At 44.8% G+C, this 22,278-nt stretch overlaps 1 protein-coding gene across 7 annotated transcripts in view; it reads left to right on the top strand.

The window, feature by feature from the left end:
• WDPCP (WD repeat containing planar cell polarity effector) overlaps nucleotides 1-22,278 on the top strand; it is a 337,650-nt gene that overhangs the window by 78,622 nt on the left and 236,750 nt on the right. The gene's annotated exons all lie outside the window — the stretch shown is intronic.

The raw sequence follows: 22,278 nt of genomic DNA, 5'->3' as shown, positions 1-22,278 counted from the left end.
GCCATTGTGGTGTGTATCTACATAAATATACATATAATGTATAAAGAAAACATCTGCTCACATCCTTGTTAGCAGCATGAGAAGTGGGAACAGGTTGGCATCTTCGAGTGTGTGATCCAGCATTCTAATCAACAGCTTCTTCTTGAAATATGTTTAATGTATTTAACTCATTAAAGCCTATTTCTAGCCCTTTATATTTGATGTTGAACAAACATGGCCTTGAGCTTACTGCAGCTTAGCCAAGAGTGTTGAATGCTGAAGAAGATGACTAATGTACAACCTGACCCTCGGCCCTCAACCGATGGCATTGGTGCACAGCCCATTTAAAAACTGGCTGAATCCTTTTGAAACTGTAGCTGTAATTTGCAAAACTGAAATTTCATAGAATCACAGAGTTGGAAGGGGCCATACAGACCATTTAGTCCAACCCCCTGCTCAACGCTTTCCTTTCTTTTCTGATAATAGTACAGGGTAACAGTAAAACTCTGTTCAGTATATCTGAAATATTTAGACACATTGGCTCCTGAGGCAGCTTCTTATTCACCGCCATTTAAAACAGAATCAGTTAAAATAACCACAAAACAAAAAGCAAAATTTGAAAGATCAAAATATCATACAATCATCATAAAGGATTAAAAGCAATGTTTAAAATTTATTTACTTCATTTGTAGACACAGAATCAGATAATCACGAATCAGATAATCAGTAAATCCAGCAGCAACAGGCAATAAAAGTAATAGTAAAATCAGCATTAAGTACAAAGCGGCAATCTTCTAAACTATTCGATAAAACCAGTGGAATGCCTGGGGAAAAGTGGTTTAACTTGGAAACTAAAGGCTCGTCAGGACTAGTCCCAACCAAAGGTCGCTTACAGAGTTTCAAATCTTCTCACTACATCCCTCCCCCCCTCAACTTCAAATTTACATTAGAGGTCGCACAGTCTCCCGTTCGTCCTGATGACCTTGAAGCCCAGTTATAGGGTCAGCTTCACCTTATTCTAAATGTTTCTTCAGCCATTATCAGAAACTGCATTCCAAAATGGAGCATGCTGCTTCCTTCTCTGCCTGATAGGAAACAAAGGTCAGGAACAAGACAAACCAGTATGCAGAACTATAGCCAATCTTTAATAACTGTATGATCAGCATCAGAGCTGAAACTTGCCCATTCCTGCTTGCTTCGGGGTAGAGGAAAAGTTAGTCTTTTATGGGCAGTGCAGATATTTCCTTTATTGCCAGGCCATCAGAATGACTCTCTGCATTAGTGTTCTTTATCACAAGAGGGGATCATGTTGTCATCTTAAGGATTCTTACTGACAACAGAAGACATTTTTAGTAGGTAGAAGGTATTCGGAGCTTCATTAGGAAATCTGAAGATGACTACTGCAAAATATTTGATCCCTGCTACACGTTGTGAAATCTGCATAGTAGACAAGATTGCAGGATGTGAAAAAGATGCAGCAATTTCTTGGCCTGGCCACATGATACATTCAATGTACCCTCTGGCTTATAAGTTTGATGGGCTATTGCAGTGACGTTAACACAAGTGAATATAATATGCACTTGTGAAGTAAACTTCTAGTGAACAAATGAATCTTGTGCCAGGTCATTATATGAGCAGCCTGAATTTCAACAAACCCTTTCTAGTGCAATCCATTGCATACTGGCATAGAGTGATTACACAGTGGGAAATGTGTGCCCTACGCAAAACCTACTGTCCCAGATAGAGCTGTGCTCCACTATTCCACCAGTCTAGGGCCAGGGCCAAAAGCCCCGCCCTAGTTGAGGCCACGCACACTTCTTCAGTGCCAGGAACCTTCCAGAAGTGCAACTGGCCTCAAAATTGGAGAACAGGAGAACCATACCCTAAGCTCCTTGGAGGAAGGGTGTGATAAAAATGTGGTGGTGTCCGTGGACCCTGCTGTCTGCCACACTCGCTCTAGTCATCTCACTTTCCTGGAGCTCCCCGGAATACCAGGGTGCCCGCTTGAGGCGAGGGCGGAGAGGATGTCTAGGGGCAATTGTGTCTACGGCTGCCATCAGATAGGACTCCTAGTCTTCCACCAGTGCCGTCAACAAGTCACCAGGAGGCACTGGGTCCCGCAGAGCATTCCAGAAACCAGTTGGATCTATTTGTTGCAATGCTCTATGTAGTTACCCCATGATGTTATGTGTAAACCACCCAGAGCCGTATAGAAGGGTGATATCAAAATCTAAATAAATAAAATAAATAAACGAGTCTCTGTGGGTGGGCTAAAATACGCCCATCGCCCAAATTGGGAAGAGGTGGCATCCTGAGCCGAGCTTGCAGGCCGTAGTGGTCTGACCATGGTACGCCAAAGCCATTTCCAGAAACACCTCTACCCCAAAAATCAAGTCAAGGGTATGGTTGGCCTGCTGGGTGGTTGATGACTACAGAACCTGCTTATTTAGTGTTCAACTTTATATCCTGTTCTGAACTTGGCCTTCAGGTGCAGTTTGGAAAACCCACATACTAGGGCCAGGTACAATCTAGGGTAATATTTGCAAAGACCTGAGTCAACCCCCCCCCCCCATTAGCTCAGAAATCCAAATAAAATAAGCATTAAGCATGTACACATGGTAAATAGTACTTTTATGGTTGTACCATTTAGGATTTGGCTCAAAACTATTTGGGCTGAATCTGTATTGCCTGAATCTCCCTTAAAAGTGAAGCAAAATCTGATAAGATTTCAACATTTTTTGTGCACATGCTTCCCCTCCCCCTTCCCTGGCAGCAGAAAGAGTCTCTGCTGCCTGAGAAAGGGGGGAAGAGAGAATGCCCGTCAAACAGCTGATAATGACAGGTGCCCCTTTCCCATTGAAGAAAAGTTGGTTCTTAAAGTCGCCTTCCCTTTCCACATCAGACACCCGGTGAGGGAGGTGAGGCGGAGAGCCCTGAGATTATCACTTTGTTAAAACAGCTTTATCAGTGCTGTAGTCACCCAGCTGGCTGCATGTGGAGGAGGAGCAGGGAATCAAACCAGCTCGCCGGATTAGAAGTCGGCACTCCTAACTACAGCATGCTGGCTCTCCACTACACCAAGTTTGGAGAGGGATTTAAAGGGGAGTGTGCAATGGATCTGTCATTATCAGCTGATTGGTGCACCACTCTCACTATAAATGCTTCCCCAACCTTTTTTAAATGCGCCCCCCCCCTAAAACATTTACAGGCTGCTTTGCCTGCAAAGGTTGGAGGTCATTTAAAGTGAGAGCAGCATGCCAAATAGCTGATAATGAATCCCTCCTTGGATTTAAAGGGAACAGGTAGCATGCCTGTCACTGTCAGCTGTTCGACATGCCACTCTTACCTGAAATGCTCCCCCCACCTTTGCAGGTAAGGTGGGGGGAGCATTTAAAGTGAGAGCAGCATGCCTGTCATTCAGCCACCTCTAATTCAGACCATTTATTTTATTTATTTATTTATTTATTTATTTATTTATTTATTTATTTATTTATTTATTTATTTATTTATTTATGTTTTCCAATTTATTTCCCACCACTCCCTAAGAGGCTCGTGGCAGGTCACGTCTTTAAATCCCATTAAAACTCCAATTAAAAGACTTTAAACCATCATAACATGGCGGAAGCAAAAATCCCCTTCCTACCCCCTTTGCTAAGAGCCTCTTGTGGCGCAGAGTGGTAAGGCAGCCGCCTGAAAGCTTTGCTCATGAGGTTGGGAGTTCGATCCCAGCAGCCGGCTCAAGGTTGACTCAGCCTTCCATCCTTCCGAGGTTGGTAAAATGAGTACCCAGCTTGCTGGGGGGTAAACGGTCATGACTGGGGAAGGCGCTGGCAAACCACCCCGTATTGAGTCTGCCATGAAAATGCTGGAGGGCGTCACCCCAAGGGTCAGACATGACTCGGTGCTTGCACAGGGGATACCTTTACCTTTACCTTTACCTTACCCCCTTTGCTAAGGGGGGGGCGAAGAAGAAGGAGGTCAATGATGTTCAAGGGGCCCGGGGGGAAGCAGTTGATGTCACTTGCCAACCCCAGCCTCAACCATAGACCTGGCGGAAGAGCTCCGTTTTGCAGGCTCTGCGGAACGCTGAAAGATATCGCAGCTCTCCCGGGAGCTTTTTCCACCAGGCGGGCCAGGACTGAAAAGACCCTGGCCCTGGTTGAAGCTAGGTGCGCTTTCCTAGGGCCAGGAGCGACCAGTAAATTCTCACCCGCAGAGTGCAAGGCTCTGCGGGGGGCATAGGGCGATAGGCAGTCCCTCAGGTATATGGGTCCCAGCCCGTGTAAAGCCTTGAAGGTTAAAACCAAAACCTTGAACCGGATCCAGGCAGCAATTGGCAGCCAATACAGCTGCCTCAGTGCAGGCTGGATATGGGCCCTCCAAGGTGTGCCAGTGAGGACCTCAGCAGCTGCATTTTGCACTAGCTGAAGTTTCCGGATCAAGGACAAGGGAAGGCCCGCGTAGAGCGAGTTACAAAAATCTATTATGGAGGTGACCATTGCATGGATCACAGTGGCCAAGTGTTCGGGGGACAGGTAGGACACTAGTAGTCGGGCTTGGCAGAGATGGAAAAATGCCTGGCCGGCTACTTTCTTGAGCTGTGCCTCCTTAGTCAGGGAGGCATTGAGGGTTACACCCAAATTCCTGGCCTGGGATGCGATGGTGAGTTGTGCCCCTGCCAGGGTGGGTAAGCGTGCTTCCTGGTCCCTCCCCCTACGTCCCAGCCACAGGACCTCCGTCTTGGAGGGGTTGAATTTCAGGCGACTCTGCTCGAACCATTCTTTCACCGCTTCCAAACATCTGGAAAATCATTCTGGGGGAGAGTCTGGGCGGCCGTCCATGAGATAGAGCTGGGTGTCATCAGCGTACTGATGGCAACCCAGCCCGCAACTCCGCACAAGCTGGGCCAGAGGGCTCACGAAGATGTTGAATAATGTGGGGGAGAGAACTACGCCCTGTGGGACCCCACAAGGGAGTCCATAGGGGTGTGAGAATTCATCCCCCACCGCAACCCTCTGGGTCCGGTTCTGGAGGAAGGAGCGTATCCAGCGCAGGGCTATGATTCGTATCCCCATGCCGGCGAGGCGGTGGACCAATAGCTCATGGTCTACGATGTCAAAGGCAGCCGACAGATCCAAAAGGACCAGCGCGGCCAACCCGTCCCTATCCAGCTGGGCGGTTTGGTTTGTATATGTCGAAAAGTACTCAAGTCAGTATTGATTAGGGTGCTTTTTGGCTAATCCAAATGGAATCGCATTTGCCTAATCAGCACTTATCAAGTAGAGAAAAATGAGAGATGGGAACATGTTGGGAAAGTATGACTGGCGAATTATGTCTTCCCCATTGGAGCCGTATTATGAAGACTAAAATCGTCCTCAGCAAATGAAGAAGACATGCTGCACCCAGTAGGAGAAGGAAAGCGTCATCAGTGTTTGTGCGGGCAAACAGAATTCTCTGACAAGCTCCCGTTTCTTGAATTTTGAGATATCTGTCACAGATTTAGTTGACTTACAGCCTTTAGTAAGAGCAGTAGATTACTTTCCTAGGATGTCTTGCCCTTTTCTGGGCAAACATGGCAACAATAAGAACAAAACGGCTAGCCTAGTAAATTGTTATGAACCCCTGGACAATCTGCAGAGATGACAAGCACAAGGATAATATGGGGTACAAGTTGCCTTTTTATACGACCTATCTTGCAGAACTTATTTAACAACTACTAATCTATGTGAAGCCCTTGAGTCATCTTATTGCACAGTCAAAATGGTATTACAGAGCCAGACAAGAGTCCTTTGGCACTGTGAGGTCCTTCGACTCTGAATAAGCAAACTTTTTTTGAAACAAAGTTTCTTTATCAGAAGTGAAAGTAACTCCATGAAATCATAGTCAGAACTGACTCAATAGGCATGGGGTTATAAGAGGCTTCGAGGGGCTCCCCCCTCTTGGGAAACCAAACCAGGCACAGTTTAAAAGAAGTCATAATATGTATATATATAGATAACAGGCTGGACATCAAAAGAGCAGGCAATCCTGGGAAATAAGGAACAAAATAGGTGAGATGACACAGGAGGGTGGAGGGTAGTAGTAGTAGTAGTAGTAGTAGTAGTAGTAGTAGTAGTAGTCAGTTTGGTGTAGTGGTTAGGAGTGCGGACTTCTAATCTGGCATGCCGGGTTCGATTCTGCGCTCCCCCACATACAATCAGCTGGGTGACCTTGGGCTCGCCACGGCACTGATAAAGCTGTTCTGACTGGGCAGTGATATCAGCGCTCTCTCAGCCTCACCCACCCCACAGGGTGTCTGTTGTGGGGAGAGGAATGGGAAGGCGACTGTAAGCCGCTTTGAGCCTCCTTCGAGTAGGGAAAAGCGGCATATAAGAACCAACTCTTCTTCTTCTTCTAGTAGTAGTAGTAGTAGTAGTAGTAGTAGTAGTAGTAGTAAAGGAATGTGTGGGGAGCCCCATAGAGGATGAGGGAGGAGGGAAATGATGGAAACATATTCATCAGTGGTTCTCAACCTGGGGCTCGGGACCCCTTTGGGGGTCAAACAACCCTTTCATAGGGGTCATAGCAGGGCAAGTATCTTGGCCGGGGGGGCAGCATCCACACAACAGCCTTCCGAGGTAGATCAAGAGAGTGTTCATCTGTCTGGAGCAGCGGAAAAGAGCGAGATCAGCACGGTGGGACAAGAGGCAGAACTGAACTGAGAAACCCCGGAAAAAAAACAATTTATATCCAATCATGAACAATGGTTCTTCACGTCATGGGTCAGTTTCGGATTAATTTCTGTGAAAGAACCCTTGCCTAATTTGATGGTTGGGGGTCACCACAACATGAGGAACTGTATTAAAGGGTTGCAGCATTAGGAAGGTGGAGAACCACTGATATACATTAAGACCACAGCCACTTGACTGAACCAACCTGTTCTGACAGGCACGTTGCATACTAACAATAGTAATTCATGGATAAATTGCCACGTAAACTTTTATTGTATAGCAGACTTTTTATCAGAGGCTGGAGAGTTGGCTGGAGAGTTGGTGGCATTATACATATTCATTGCAAATCATCCAACATATCACTCAGATTCAGGTGTGTCCCAGACCCATTGAAGCCTAAGAACATAGATGAGTGCTGAGTGCCAATGAATAAATAAATGATCCTCTTGAGAGTACTTCCTTTAAAAGTCTTTGATCATTTTTATCTACATGATGACTTGCATGTGACAGTCTAGCCTAGAGATTCAAAATACAATCTTCCCTCTCTGCAACTGACATGAAAGTAGAATTTTGTTCCAGTTTGGAATTTTTGAAGCACTGCAACATTCCATGTACATTTCTGTTGCATATGCATTTGCAGTGAGTTGCCAGAATCTGTTGATTCCTGCCATGATTTATTCTATCTGTGTCATCATTCTATACTTTTTTCTGTCTTGAGTTATTGCTTAGCCTGGCTGTAGCCATTTTGCCTGTCTGCATTTTACCCGTGACCTGTCTGCCAGGCAGTAGTTTGTAACTAGTGTTATCTTGGGAGAAGTACCCTGGCTTCTCCAAGGCCAGAGCTGAACATGTTATCATGCTTGGATGTGGGCCCAGAGGGCACCTGGTATTACTTTCTGTTTTGGGTAAAGACTGTGAGAAGAGAATTGGGCTGGAAATGCTGAGGGTAATAGAACTGCTCTTTGAATTTGCCCTCAGTTCTGAGCTTTGTATCGTCTTGGAATGATCTGCAAGAAATACACTTTTTCTTATTTTAACGAAGGGTTTTGGTTCGAGTCTGTCTTCCTGACAGGAGCATACCTATAGCCTTGTGAAATGAAATCTGTACAGACTTTTGGAAGTCCACGCTGCCATTTATTCTTTCAAAGGCAACACGTATAATTGCAGGACCTCCTACATACGTGTAGCAATAATTATGCCAATAAAGGGTTCTGAGTTCTGTGTAGCAATTTTCTGAACTTTCCCAGAGAGACTTCCCTTTGTCATTTGACAAGTTTCAGTGAGCAGGCGTGTAGGCCGGCAGCAGAACAGTCAGATTCAAGCCAAGAAGCCCCAGGAAGAGTTTTGGAGTAGGGGCTTTCAAGAGTCAAAGCTCTGATGGAGGGAACTTTGGTTCTTGAAAACACATCCAACAAAACCTTCTTGCTCTCTAAGGTGCTGTTGGACAAGAGTCTTGCTGTTCATTTGACAAGTGTTATTTTGATTTCTAGATTAGTAGTATAAACCGTTGAGAGTTTGTTTCTTCTAGGAGCCATGTAATGTAATGCACAAGATTTTAATAATGTCATGTTTTGAAATTTAAACAAGGATTGTTTAAATAATAAAAGCATAGAATTAGTCAAACAAAGCACATTTTATTTAATTTTCCTCAACTGTCATCTGACATTCACATTTTTAAAAAATGCTTAGAATTGCCACACATACATTCACAATAGTCTGTAAGTAACATACTTGCACCTGTTTTTCATTTTTTCTTCTGCCGTTTGATAGAACTGTTGCCTTTTCGGAAGCAGCTTTCCTTTGCTAACACCTTCCCTCAACCAAGGTGGCTGAATCTAGGCAAAGTCTATGTCCAGTTGTGTGGTCCAGCAACGGGGCAACATCTGCCACTGCTACTCCCAGAGCAATTTCAGGAGTACCCAGCCAGGAGCCACCTGCCTGTTTGCTTGCTTGCTTGTTCATTCCTCTAAAATTTTCCCATATTGAACTTCAGCTGGGCATAGCTAGAGTTTTTTGTGGAACTCCTAATGTTATTCCACGATCCCTCTCCTGGAAGGATTAGAATTGTCACCAGAGAAGTTGCCTGCAGGAAAAAACATCCCTTATCCCGGTGTTATCTGCAGCCACTTGCATTAGCCCTGGTAGGGGGATTGCTTCCAAGGAAGGCTTATTATATGCCATGCCCCCACCCACTTCCAAGGTGTTAAAATTGCACATGCCAATAGGCTGCACCAAGATCACATGGACAGATGGAACTGCCATAGACTGAATCAGACCATTGGTCCATCAAGGCTGGTATTGTCTGCTCAGACTGGTTATGGCTCTCCACGGTCTTCGGTAGAGGTCTATCACACCACCAACTATTTCATCCTTTAAACTGGATATGCCACTGGTTGAACCTCGGCCCTTTTATATGCCAAGCAAATGCTTTAGCAATGAGCAGTGGCCCTCCCATGATCCTGATGGAATATAAGAAAGGCTCTTTTGCCATTTCACACACTAAAATCCAGTTGCAAAGTACATTGAAGGTGGACTGATCGTGCATTAATTTAGTGTGTATGAAAGTGCCCTTGGTTTTTGTGTTGTTTTTGCGACATCCATGCTGTAGTTTTGTTTGTGTGCAAGTTTGTTTGTACTTGCATAGTTAGGGCTTGATTATCAGATAAGGCGCACCACAGCATGTGCTGATGCAGCTTGTACGGTGAGCTACATGGCAAGTACGAGCAGGTGATCTTGTTTTGCAATCTATGGAGCAACACACAGCAACAATGCTAACATCAAGTCAGTTGTGCCGATTCAACATTTGAGAAGTGGATGTTGCTAACAAGTAATGCAAATGCTGTTCCTTGTGTAAAGTTGCAGTGGTTTTATTGTCTGATGGGCACTCCCATGGACCAGCCCAGTCCCTTTGATTTCATTGAGTACTGGGAAGAACTTGCGGTCATGAGATAGAAACACATCTGTACCTCCTGTTGTGAAATATTTGCTACCTTGGTTTCCTGTTGGAAGTGGGGGCTATTTTAACAACTAAAAGTTCTGGTCAACATACCTCATAAAGGATATTGCAGAAATGGAGAAAACACAGAAGAGAATTTTTTCCTTCTAAGAAATCCTCCTCAAGAATATTTCCCCACCAGGTTATTTCAGGTATCAATTGAGGAAGGAGTGGGCAAAACCTATGGCAAACAAATAGTTCCCATCCTATGCCAAGAAACCTTACACTTTACCAGACTATGTCAAGAGGTTTTTACAGGTTTCCATTGTCGAGGCTGCTGTGGTGGCTCTTCAGGCTCCTGGACTCTATCCGAAGATGGTGAAAGTTCGGTAAAAGATGCTCTGGACAAGAAGACAGATTACACTTGACATAAGCCCCATGAGGTTGCAGTTGTGGCCCTACTTGCATCATCTATCATTTCTATATCTAACACTGCGTGGCCCAGAAAAATGGTTCAATTGTTGGGGGTCAAGGATAAGAGATTGGCAGAAGAAGCAAACAGGTGGTGTCCTTTGTGGCAGATGCCACTTTGGTGCAGCCATTTTTGATGCCCGCAACATTGCCTCCGCTTCAGCAGCTAACAAGGTCCTGTGGGTCTGCGCATGGCAGGCAGATGTCCACTCAAAAGTTGCTGGTTACAGCTTATCTGTTTCAGGTAGAGAAACCCTTTCGCCATGCGGACTCAAAAGACAAGAAAAGATCCATGTCAAAATTTGTTCTGAAAGGTGATAAGAGACCCTTTTTGAACTATTCCTTTTAAGCAGATGGACTGGTCCCAGTCCAGGCAATCCTACTGGAGGGTAGGGTTCTCAAAATTCACCAGACAAAATCGCTCAGACAAACAAGATGAAGACAACAAACAATCTAAAGATGGACTGCAATGGGCCGCCAGTGGGGGCAGACTGCTTAATTTTCAGCGGGCATGGACAGACAACATCTCAGACCAGTGGGCACTAGAAATAGTCACCAAAGGCTACGCCCTAGAGTTCAAACTTCCCCCACCAGAAAAATTCATAAGATCACCTCTCAGCAAACAACCCGACAAAAGGCAAAGAACCATGCAAGCCATAGATTACCTCCTGCAGATGCAAGTGATAGAAAAGCGACCAGACAGCAAGCATGGAAAGGGCCTCTGTTCTATCTTCTTCACCACGCCACAAAGAAATGGTGAATGGCGCTTTATCTTGGTCCTCAAGGGTCTCAACTGATCAATCCAGCCAAAGAAGTTCTGCATGGAAATGCTGAAGTCAGTTAGAGAGGCTATTCAGGAGGGAGAGTTCCTCTCTTCCTTGACTCTTCAGGAGGCCTGTCTACACATTGATGATGATGTTATCCGTTCAGTCGTGTCCAACCCTTAGCAATTCTATAGGAAAGTTTCCGCCACATGTCTCTGTCAATGACTGCCTCTTTCAGTTGGTCCATGGTCATCCCTGTGTTGGCTTTGATCGTGTGGAGCCAGCGGATCCTTTGGCGACCACGTTTCCTTTTGCTGCTGACCATGCCGAGCATTAATGATTTCTCCAACGAGTTTGATCGCATGATGTGTCCAAAGTAAGCGAGCTTTAGCCGTAATGTCTACACATTCCCATTCAGGAAATCCAGCCTATGGCTACTTGTGGAACATCAACACTTTCAATCCAGAGCCCTTCCCTTCAGATTTCGGAAGTTAGGCAGAGTCAGTAATTGTGTGGAAGATCACTAAGGCTTAGTGGAGGAAGGCAATTGCAAGCCACTTAATCCCTTGCCTTGAAAGCTCTATGGGATTGCCATAAATCGGCTGCAAAGTGACAGAAATTTACACATCCATTGACCAGGTGCCCTAACCTGGATAGCCTTGTCTTGCCAGAACTTGGAATCTAAGCAAGTTTGGCCTGGTCAGTATTTAGCTGGGAGACCTCCAAGGAATACGAGGGTCATGATGCAGAGTCAGGCAACAGCAAACCACCTCTGAATGTCTGTCACCTTGCAAACTCCATAGAGTTATGTCAGCTGTGACTTGACATCAAAAATAAAAAATTGATCTGGGTCAAGTCGCTGACCTGGGCTGGCTGTTGTTCTGCTGTTTTGTTGTTTATTGGCTTGGGCTACAAGTCATTTGTAAGACATTTCATGAAATAAAGAAGTACAAATACTGAACAGAATTGCAAAAAGTCATGCAAAAGATCCTTTGTGTGGGAAGAGAGGAACTGCCATATATCTCGTCGTAGCGGGGAGTGCTCCAGGAGGAGCATGAAACCCTCAAACAAAGAACAGCACTCAGAGGGGATCAGTTCATAATTAGGAACATCAGGTAATCTCATCAATGGGTTTTTTGCCACAAAAGATACTCCCTGCTGTTAGTAATGTATCTACTTATTTAGCATTTCGGCTGAACTTGCCTAAGTGCCATTAGTATGTCTCTTACCTCATCCAGACGTCATGCCTGCATTTTGGCCAGTCCTTTCTGCATCCCATTTCATGCTTTCTTTATGGTTTGCACTTGCCTCTTTCCCCTCCCTAGCCCAAATGTATCCCATTGGTTCAGTCTGAGCCTGTACCTAGCCCTGGCTCCTTTTCCCTTAGCTTCCAGGCCCAGAATGGAAATAATTATTTGCTGCACATAAATAATCCCTCCCCCCCAACTAGTTTACCTGTCTCAAGCGTCTTGAGGCCTCATTTGGTGCACAGTCCTGCTTTTTCCAGTCCTGAGTTTGCTTGCTGCCCTGCTGCTTGGACCTCCTGCATTGGTGGTGGCCTCTCCATAGGATCCTGGGACCAGAAGTATAGATTTCTCAAGTCTCCTTCCATTCCCTGCTCCTCTGCCTTAGTGCATAAGTGGCTTAAACTCCTGTATTACACCTGCCCTGCTGTTAGACAGTCAGTTTTGCTTCACCCGTAGCAGTGTCGTCGTTGGTTCCACCTATCGTTGCTGTGAGCTATTTAGCCCATTTGTTTTGATCCCCCCCTGCTTTCAAGCTGGGGGAGGCAAAACAGACCAGTAAAATGGCTTGCACCTGCCCCAATATTAAGATAAAAAGGTTACTAGCCATTTAAACCGAACAGCATGTCTAGTAAGGAGAATGGATCGATATTCCAAGTAGAGTAGGGAGATTAGTCCTTCATTGATATATAAGGAGAGGGATCTGATTGCTCTGATTCCTCATCACCCAGAGGAGAAGGCAAGTTACCCAATGAAGAGGAGCCTGTAGTCACCATCATGCAGACTTGCCTCTTCCCACAAGACATTTTCTATACAAGACTTCCAAAGGTGCTGTACATCCTGAAAATAGCAGTGAATCCCAACGAGACAGAAGCATCCTACTGAAGCATGCTCTGCCAGAGCTTTTCCTAATGTGGATTTTTTTACTTCTAGGGACCCCTTTTCCAGCCGTTTTCAAAAAAGTGGTCCATTTTGAATGGGACTCCCCTGCTAGACCCAAGTCCAATCACCCCATTATCTCCATGCTTTAAACTTTGGTGCCTGGAATGGTGGAAAAATTCCAGCTGCCTTTGGTTGATGATCCATAGCCACTCTAACTCAGTATTTCCTGCAGAGGCAGATGGCCTACTCAGGGACAAACCCTAACAAAAAACACACCAATCAACCTCTCTTAGAGCATCTACAGCAAGCCAGGGCAATTTACCCCTGGGCCTCAGATCTTTAGGCAGCAGATAGTGTCACCCCCAAAGATTGCTTTGGCTGCAGCTTTCTTGGTTCATTCCTCTTTAGATACCATCCAATTATTGTCCAGAGCTATGGCATGAAACATAACAGCTGGAAGATGGGCCCATCATCACAGGCCAGGGTGGTGAGTGTTCCATTCATGGGAGATCAGCTTTTTGGAGAAGGCCTAAATCGATAGCTTGTGTAGAATAAAGATAAGAAGTCAGCTGTCATACAAGAAAGACAATAAACATGAAGTGCTTTCCCTCCTTTTATGAGCCCAAACATTCCTCCAATTTTTGTTCCTCTAGAACATTTAAAAGGATATTTTATTTATTTTTTTATTTATTTATTTAGATTTATATACCGCCCTCCCCGAAGGCTCAGAATATGGCAACCCAAATACTCCAGTGGTAACAGTACCTCCTCTCTCAGAGCGCAAAGGGGTCAAAGGAGAACTTTTTAGCATGACTATATGAGAGACTCAGCCTCACCAAAGATCGGAAGTCATCTTTGCCTTCTTTCCTGGCACAGTGGGTGACAAGTGGGTTCCAAATACAGTATCCAATGATTACTCACTAGAATTCTGTTCCCTACCAACCTACTGATTTCTTCAGTTTCCAGAAATCAGTGTTCCCCAAAGCACTTTCTTCTCAAAGCTATTCAACATTTTGTAGACATGTTCCAGAATCTCAAATATCATTGGGGGCTGGGAGTGTACGGTCTTCTTTATAGTCCCCAAGAAAAACAGGGATGTGAAAGCCATCCTAGATCTCAAGTGGTTCAACAGGAGAATAAAAAAGAATTTGCTTAGGATGGAAAACCCTCAGGTCCATAATGTTCCCACTCAGGAGGGAAACTTCTTGGCTTCAATAGAACTCTCAGAGGCTTATTTTCATATTCTGACTTGGGAATCTCAACAGAAATTACTGTTTTTTTCATACAACAGTCTTCACTTTCAGTACAATGCTCTTCCATTTGGCCTCAAGTCGGCACCAGGAGTACTAACATCTTACTGATTGTGCACTGGATGACATTTTTCTCAGGTCCCTATCTCTCCGAAGGGGGATGAAAGATGTACATCAGACTGTCTCATGCCTCCAGTATCATGGGTTTATCAACTGGGAGAAAAGCAGTCTATCACCTGCCCAAAAGGTCATACATTTGGGTATCATCATAGATACTATTATAGATAAAATTTTCCTATCACAGAGACGGATCTTATTCTCAACACAGGAGCTTATGACTTGATCTCAGATAGAGGTGGTGTTCCTGTTGAGATTTCTCCTGTCCTTTCAGGACGTTATAGCCCATAGAAGGTCCAAGGTAGTCTGGATTCATTGACCCTTGATGCAGTAGCTCCAAGGCAATCCTGGTTCTTTGATGGAATTCTGCTTCAAGAACCAAAGGATGACTTTTGATGCAAGCCTCCCAGGGAAGGATGGTTCAGGACACTTGGACTCCAGAAGAGTCACCAAGAAACATCAGTTTTCTGGAGCGAAGGGCTTTAAGGCTTGGGCTGATGTCCTTCCAAGATCTTCTGACAGGATAATATGACAGCCAAATCTTATGTCAGTTGTCAGGTGGGCACAAATCCAAATCGCTTCACTCGGAAGCAAAGCTTCGGTGACAGTGGATGGAGACCCATCTGAAATCTATCAAGGTGGTGCATGTAATGGTTGAGAACAATGTTTTAGTAGTCTGGCTCAGTTGGAGATCTCTATATCAAGCAGATCATGGCATCCGGCCCTCTGAATTCCTGGAAAATAGATGGGGAAGAAATGGAGATAGTGACAGATTTTATTTTCCTGGGCTCCAAGATCACTGCAGATGGGGACTGCAGCAAAGAAATTAAAAGACACTTCTCCTGGGGAGGAAAGCTATGGCAAATCTAGACAGCATTCTAAAAAGCAGAGACATCACCCTGCCAACAAAACTGCATTTAGTCAAGGCTATGGTCTTCCCAGTTGCAATGTATGGCTGTGAAAGTTGGACCATAAGGAAGGCCGAGCATCAAAGAATTGAGGCTTTTGAACTCTGGTGCTGGAGAAGACTCTTGCGAGCCCCTTGGACTGCAAGGCGAACAAACCAGTCAGTCTGGACACAGTTTACTGGAGAGACTCTGTCCCACCATATGACTGAACACGTCATTCTCAGTTTACTGATACAGCACACTACAGAAAACAAGGAATTGACACATGGCAAGATGAGAGTGGAATATATGCCAACTCGGATCGAAAGCAAAAAATTCTTCCTGTAACTAGCCCCATACTGTCAAATTTGAATGAAGATACTTATTAAGTGCTTCTAAATCTGCATATCTAGATATGATTTTGGTGAAATTGGTCTACTAAATAAATAAACATTTCAGCGCCTAGAACCCTTGGTTCTATTTTTTTTTAAAGAACAAAGTTTGCACAGGCCATAGGGATAGCTACTCTAAGCTGCGAATAGCCAGATGTGCTATTGTATGCCTTTCACCCAAATCAAAGGGTGATTCAGAGAATCATAGCTCTAAAGGCAGTAGTAGTACTAGCGGCTCCACTTTGGCTGAGGCGGTCATGGTTCCAGGACCTTCTAAGGCTGATCAGGGAGCCCTGGAGTCTTCCAGTCAGGAAGGATCTTCTTCAATATTACCCTCAACCAGGGTTACGAAGTCTCACAGTCTGGAGGTCAAGTGGACAAATTTAAAGAAGTAGGATAAACTGATAAGGTCATATGATAGCCTCTAGGAAAGGATCCACATTTAGGATTTGAAACAATTCCTGGCTGATTTTACAGTCATGATGTTGCAAAAGGAAGAGTACCCCTCTCAGCCAAAGTGAAATGTGCCCTGCCCTTCTTACAAGGAGGAGTCAACAAAGGTTTTAGTATTAGTACATTAAAAAGATAAGTGGGTTATTGTCCCATCTCCTTCATATTAGGAGGTTTTTATGGGATACTTCCTTGTTTAATCCACCTCCGGCACATAATTTCCCCACCTGGAGTCTCATTAGGACTCTAAAAGCTCTAGGCCTCCCTTTGAACCAATGGCCACATCCATTAAAGGAGCTTACTTTTAAGATGATTTTTCTGCTTCGTATAACATCAGCCAGAAAGAGATCAGATGTCAAAGCTCTTTTAGTGAATAATGATAGAGTCGTGTTCTGTACAGACCCAGCCTTTATTCCAAACGTGAATTCAGCCTTTCATAAGTTGGAACAATTGGTTCTTCCTTCTTTCTGTCCTAATCTAAAACACCCCGAGGAGAAGGTTTGGCCCTGAGTTTTTATATAGACCGGACTAAGGTATTCTGCAAGACTGGTGCTCTGTTTGTATCTTTCAGGAAAGTGTCCCTTGGGCAAAATGTATCAATATCAACATCTATAATAAGTAATGGGTCAGAGGCTGTATAGTTCTTGCCTAGAAATCTGCAGGACGCTACAACATATTCCCTCAGAGGAGCACTGACCTTGGTAGCTTACAGAGCTTTTCCATCTTTAGAGGTCATATGTAAGGCTGCTACTTGGAGTTCAGTTCATTGATTCACAAGACATTACAGGTTCAACAATGTAGCCTCTGCTGCGGCTGCTTTTGGTAGAAGGGTCCTGCAGCATTCTGCCTCAGCATAGGTCTTCCCTCCCTGGGTACCCTGCTTGTTTATATCCCAGGCATGAGTCTGCACCACCGTGTAATATTGGAGAGTGAAGATTTGTCTCACTTACTATAAATCTTCCTTCTTGGTGGTCCAAGGTGGAGACAGTCTCTTCCCACCTGAGGGGAGTGTAATTTTGAGGCTGTTGTTGCGAGGAGAGCATACTGCATGAACACCTGGTTTCCTGCATCTGCCTGTACTTCTGCTCACCAGTGAATTCCTTCAAGAGATGTACTAATGTTGGAGTGTTTCAACACAGCAGAAGTAATTTCAGCATGCATTTAGGCAGCCTTTTGAGTGGCTGGCTGGTGAATCATCTAGAGATCACACCACAATCTGCATCCAGAACTATGGGCTTTGGCGTCACCAATATGAGGATGACAACCAGCTCTATCTCCTGATGCATGGTCGGCCAGATCTCTTGTATGCCATTGAAGTCTGGGGTTGGAAGGAAGATGTTCTTACTAGCCTAGAAGCTATTCAAAAGTCCAATTTTAGTAAGGGAAAATAAGACTAAAAGACTATTGCATAAATTAGGTGTATATTGTAAGAAGGAGGCCCTCAGCTTTACCTATTTGAAGACAAAAGTGCTATTTTTTAAAGAAAAAGACCAAAAAGTATACATGGGCACCCTATTGAATAATGCAGTTATTTCAGATATCTGGGAGTTATTTTTAAAGAGACCTTAAATTCGAATGTATATCTAGAAACCATTAAGGCTTCCACACTGAGGTTAGTTGGGTCCATTCTGAGATTTTATTATATAAAGGGAGATTGTCTAAGATCAATTCCTATAATTATTTAAAAGCAAGGTCGTTCCTCATCTATGATATGCTGTTGAAGTCTGGGTTTGGAAGGATGACATTCTTACTAGCCTAGAAACTATTCAAAAAGTTTTCCTTAGACGTACTGTAGTTCTTCCAAAGGGGTCACTAACAGCCCTGATGAGAGCTGAAACTGGTCTCCCTTCTATTAGAGAGTACACTTCGTTATTTTTAAAATATGGATGAAATACAAAATAACAAGTTTAAATTCAGTCAGTGAACAATCATTTAAACTTTTGATGTCGAAAGATCTAACTCGCTCTAGATTGCTAAATAATCATGTTATTCCATCCCAGATGACCTCTTAGATAATTCAGTAATCAATAATCAATGCAGAGACAGGATGTACATCTCTGATACCTCGATTAATAGATCATTAATCCTGCACTGTAAAAGTTCAACTTGGTTCAAACTGTTTAAAATGGATCATTTTAGATCCTATTTAGCTCAATTTTCTGCCCATAGTCTCAAAACAGCTTATACATCCCTGCCGTTCCCTGCCATATGAGATCTGCCCCCCCCCCCGAGTTTGGACGCAGAATTAGAGCTGTTGATGGCCACCCCCCGGCTGCTGCCCTGGTTTTTGACCATCAACCATGGGCCAATTCTGGAGGTCCGAAGCATGGGAAGAGTTTTCTATACTGAATTGTATACCGCCATAGTTATGCTAGAGTTTTTAGATGTTAATACTGGGGTGTTTTATGGGAGATTTGTTTTTATGTTTTATATTAGTTTGTGAACTAAAGGGAGCCAGTTTCTTGGGAGCAGCGGTCTATAAGTCTAATAAATAAATAACAAATTAATAAATTCCAAACAATGGCATCAGTTCTATTGACTCAACACCTCCAGAAAACACCAAAAGATCAAGGCCTCAGTAATTATGGAGCCTCAGTTATAGAGGGCCTCCCATACTACGTTTTATCCTAGTTTCAAAGGGGTAGCCGTGTTGGTCTGAAGTAGCACAGAGTCCAGGAGCACCTTTAAGACCAACAAAGATTTATTCAAGGTGTGAGCTTTCGAGTACAAGCACCCTTCGTCAGACTATGATCTTCTTACATGACAGGGAATATATAGCAAAAATCAGTTCTGTTACATCAGTAGACTGTGTCACAACCAAATACAGCCAATGATAATCCTTTGTCAAAACAGCCAATCAATCCCCTAGAATTCAGTGTACTTTACAAAAAGACAGGGAGAAACCAAACTGCCTTTTATTAATGATTAAATGTTCTCACCTCCCCATATGTTGCTTGCTCCATCCGTCTCCATACAACTGTGAAACAATCCTCCCAAGGGAGTCAAACTCAAAATTCCAATACATTGCCATCTTACAGTCACATTATCACAAATAAAATAAATAGTGAGGAATATGGATACACAAGTTGAACAAGGTTACTATGAATAGTGAGATAAAAAGCCTTTGTCCCTGTTGAGTCCTGGGTATGTCATAGTATTGAGTTTTGTAATAACTTGCATTTCTGCAATCTCCCTTTCTAGCCTGTTCTTGAAGTCCCTTTGCAATACCACAGCTACTTTCAGGTCTGTTATTGGGGGGCTTTCCGCACCGGGATCCTTGTAGCAAATGGTTTGCTGAACGAAAAATCGCCATTTAAAATAGTGCAATTCGTTATTATGCATACCTGACTTTGTAGTGGAATCCAGTTGCGTTTCTATCGTTTCCCACAAGCTTCCGGTCTCAGCAAAAATCACTAGACAGGAAGCGTTATTGCTGAGCTCGTCCCGCCCCTGGCCGTCAAGCAGCCAATGGGCAGCCGTTAGCATGCTCCCAAACAGCCCCTTTCCCTTTAAGAAAGGGTTTTTTTTTTAAAAACACACCCATTGCAACGAATATGTGTTGATTCGTTGCAACGGAGAGACCCATCAGCTGGCAGGTGTGTTTGAGCTGTCGTTTCATCGTTGCCACGCTCCCCCCAAGTGAAAAAAAAAAATCCTCACGGGCCCGATTTTCGGCCGAAAACAGTGTAAAAAATAAAGGGAAAATACATCAGCAAATGGGCTTCTCTGTTGTTTGTGCTTAGTGACTAAACAGCTCTGGGGAGGGACTGAAGCCGGGGAAGCCTCTAAACAGGCTTGCTGGTGGGTTGAGTCCCGCTCGCTCGGAGAAAAAAAAATGGCGATCGCTTCGCCGGAAGATCAGAGGAGAGAGCCAGGGGGAGGGAATTTGTAGAAACCACAACAATGGTAACGCACAGAACTTTCCCGCTAGTGTTGCAGATTGGTTGCAGGAGTGAAGCGCTTTCCGGAGGGTGAATCCACTTTTGGGGATTTCCCTGAAAGCGCTACAAGGAAGTGCTTTTTGCGGATCGGTTTCAAGTGTGTGGCAGATTGTCAACGACGTTGTGCATAATGGCAAATCAGTAGTGTTTTCAATTGGCAACCATTGTGCGATTTTGAAGGTGTGCGAAAAGCCCGAGTGTCCTGGAAGGTTGAAGTGCTCCCCCACAGGTTTTTCAATTTTGTGGTTTTTGATGTCAGACTCATGCCCGTTAATTCTTTGGTGTAGGGTTTGACCTGTTTGCCCTATGTAGAGAACAGGGAGCATTGTTGGCACTTGATGGCATATACTAAGTTGGAAGATGGGCAGGTATATAGGCCTTTGATGGTGTAGTTCAGTGGTTCCCAACCTTTATTAGGCTGGGGACCGGCAGGGCATCGGGCTACGCCCGCGGGGACCGCGCCCGCGCATCGAGCCGCGCCCGGCCGCGCCCGCGAGCCGCGCCCGGGTCACACCCGTGGGCCGCGCGGGCGCGGCCTGCACAGGCGCAGCCCGGCCCTGATTCCCTCTCCCCGCCCTCCCGCAGTAAGAAGCTTCCCGGGCCGCAAGCTTGCGGCCAGGGAAGTTTTTTACTGCAGAGGGGGGGGCGGGGAGAGGGAGCCGCGGCCCGGCGCCATGGCCTTCGTGGCTCGGAGGCGGGCCACGGCCCGCAGGTTGGGGACCACTGGTGTAGTTGATGATGTTAGGTCCAGAAATTGTGGCACTGGAGTATATATGGCTGCAAAGTTGGCATCTGGGTTTGTTGCAAGCTCTAGTACCAGTGTCCATGTTCATGTGAGATTCTGCATTGTTGTGGGTGAGGTTTGAGATTGGGGGGCTGTCTGTGTGAAAGAAAAGGTTTACTCCCCAGTGCTTGGGAAAGAGAACTGTCATTCAGTACAGGTTGTAAGTCACTGATGATGCGTTCTACTGTCTTGCGCTGAGATTCCCATGTAAATTATCTACAACAAACCTTTTTGGAACTAAAGTACCCAGCTAGTGGAACAGATTAACAAAGCCAGAAGGAAACCAGGAGAAAACCTGTTAGAAGACAGACCCAAAAGAGAAAACAACAGAACGCCACTAGGGATTACATATAGCTCTCAGCTCAAGACAGTACAACGCATCATCAGTGATGTTAGAAGAAGAAGAAGAGTTGGTTCTTATATGCCGCTTTTCCCTACCCGAAGGAGACTCAAAGCGGCTTACAGTCACCTTCCCATTCCTCTCCCCACAACAGACACCCTGTGGGGTGGGTGAGGCTGAGAGAGTGCTGATATCACTGCCCGGTCTGAACAGTTTTATCAGTGCCATGGCGAGCCCAAGGTCACCCAGCTGGCTGCATGTGGGGGAGCGCAGAATCGAACCTGGCATGCCAGATTAGAAGTCCGCACTCCTGACCACTACACCAAACTGGCTTAGTTGTTAGTTGTTTTGTTAGTTGTTTTGTGCCCCACGCTGCGCTTACTTGCCATACTAAGGCACTCTGCTAACTTTCAGGATATTAAGACTTTACCAGAAGTCATCGAATACTTAATATCCTTCAATTTGCGCACTTTTTGGCTGGATATAATCGGACTGCACATGTCTACCAGTAACTGTTGTTCGTCAAGTAGTCTTCTATGCAGGCACACATCCCTCCTTCTTTTCCCCAATATGGGATCCTCCTTTTAGAATCGTTCCAACCATGGCTAAAGTGAGGACTGAGGAAAGGTGTGCTCTCCCTACCTCAGTTACATGTCACTTTGGGTGGGAAAACCTTGGCTGACATTGGAGGGTAGCCTGGAAAGAATGAGGATGTGTTATAATTTTTTCCGCAGCTACTCTGCACTTATGTCGTCTTAAGTACAACTATGTTTCTTCTATTATTACGTGACATCAGTCGCTCAGTGCCCATTGATATCTCCAGTTAGCTAAAATCTGGTTCAGTATGATTCACACACCTAGACTGATTCCACAGTTGTGGTTTTTCTCCCCACGAGTTCTCACCACAATGGATACTAAATGCAGACTCCAAATTTGTACCTGGCATTCTGCATTTGTGGTTTTCTCCCATCACTGGTCAGGACTCCTATTTGCAACAGATGTTTTGAGGTTCAGTTGGGAGAGTGGGAGGTCTTTCTTCCCATACTGTCCCCCTCCCAACGGTGCTATGACACAATCCCAATAAAAAATAATAAAGAAAAACATTTTGGTCACCTCCCCACTTCAAGAAGGG

Source organism: Paroedura picta, chromosome 1 (assembly GCF_049243985.1).
Source record: "Paroedura picta isolate Pp20150507F chromosome 1, Ppicta_v3.0, whole genome shotgun sequence".
NCBI classification, from domain to species: domain Eukaryota; kingdom Metazoa; phylum Chordata; class Lepidosauria; order Squamata; family Gekkonidae; genus Paroedura; species Paroedura picta.
Note: the sequence above shows the minus strand (reverse complement) of the source record. Positions and strands in the feature narration are given on the sequence as shown.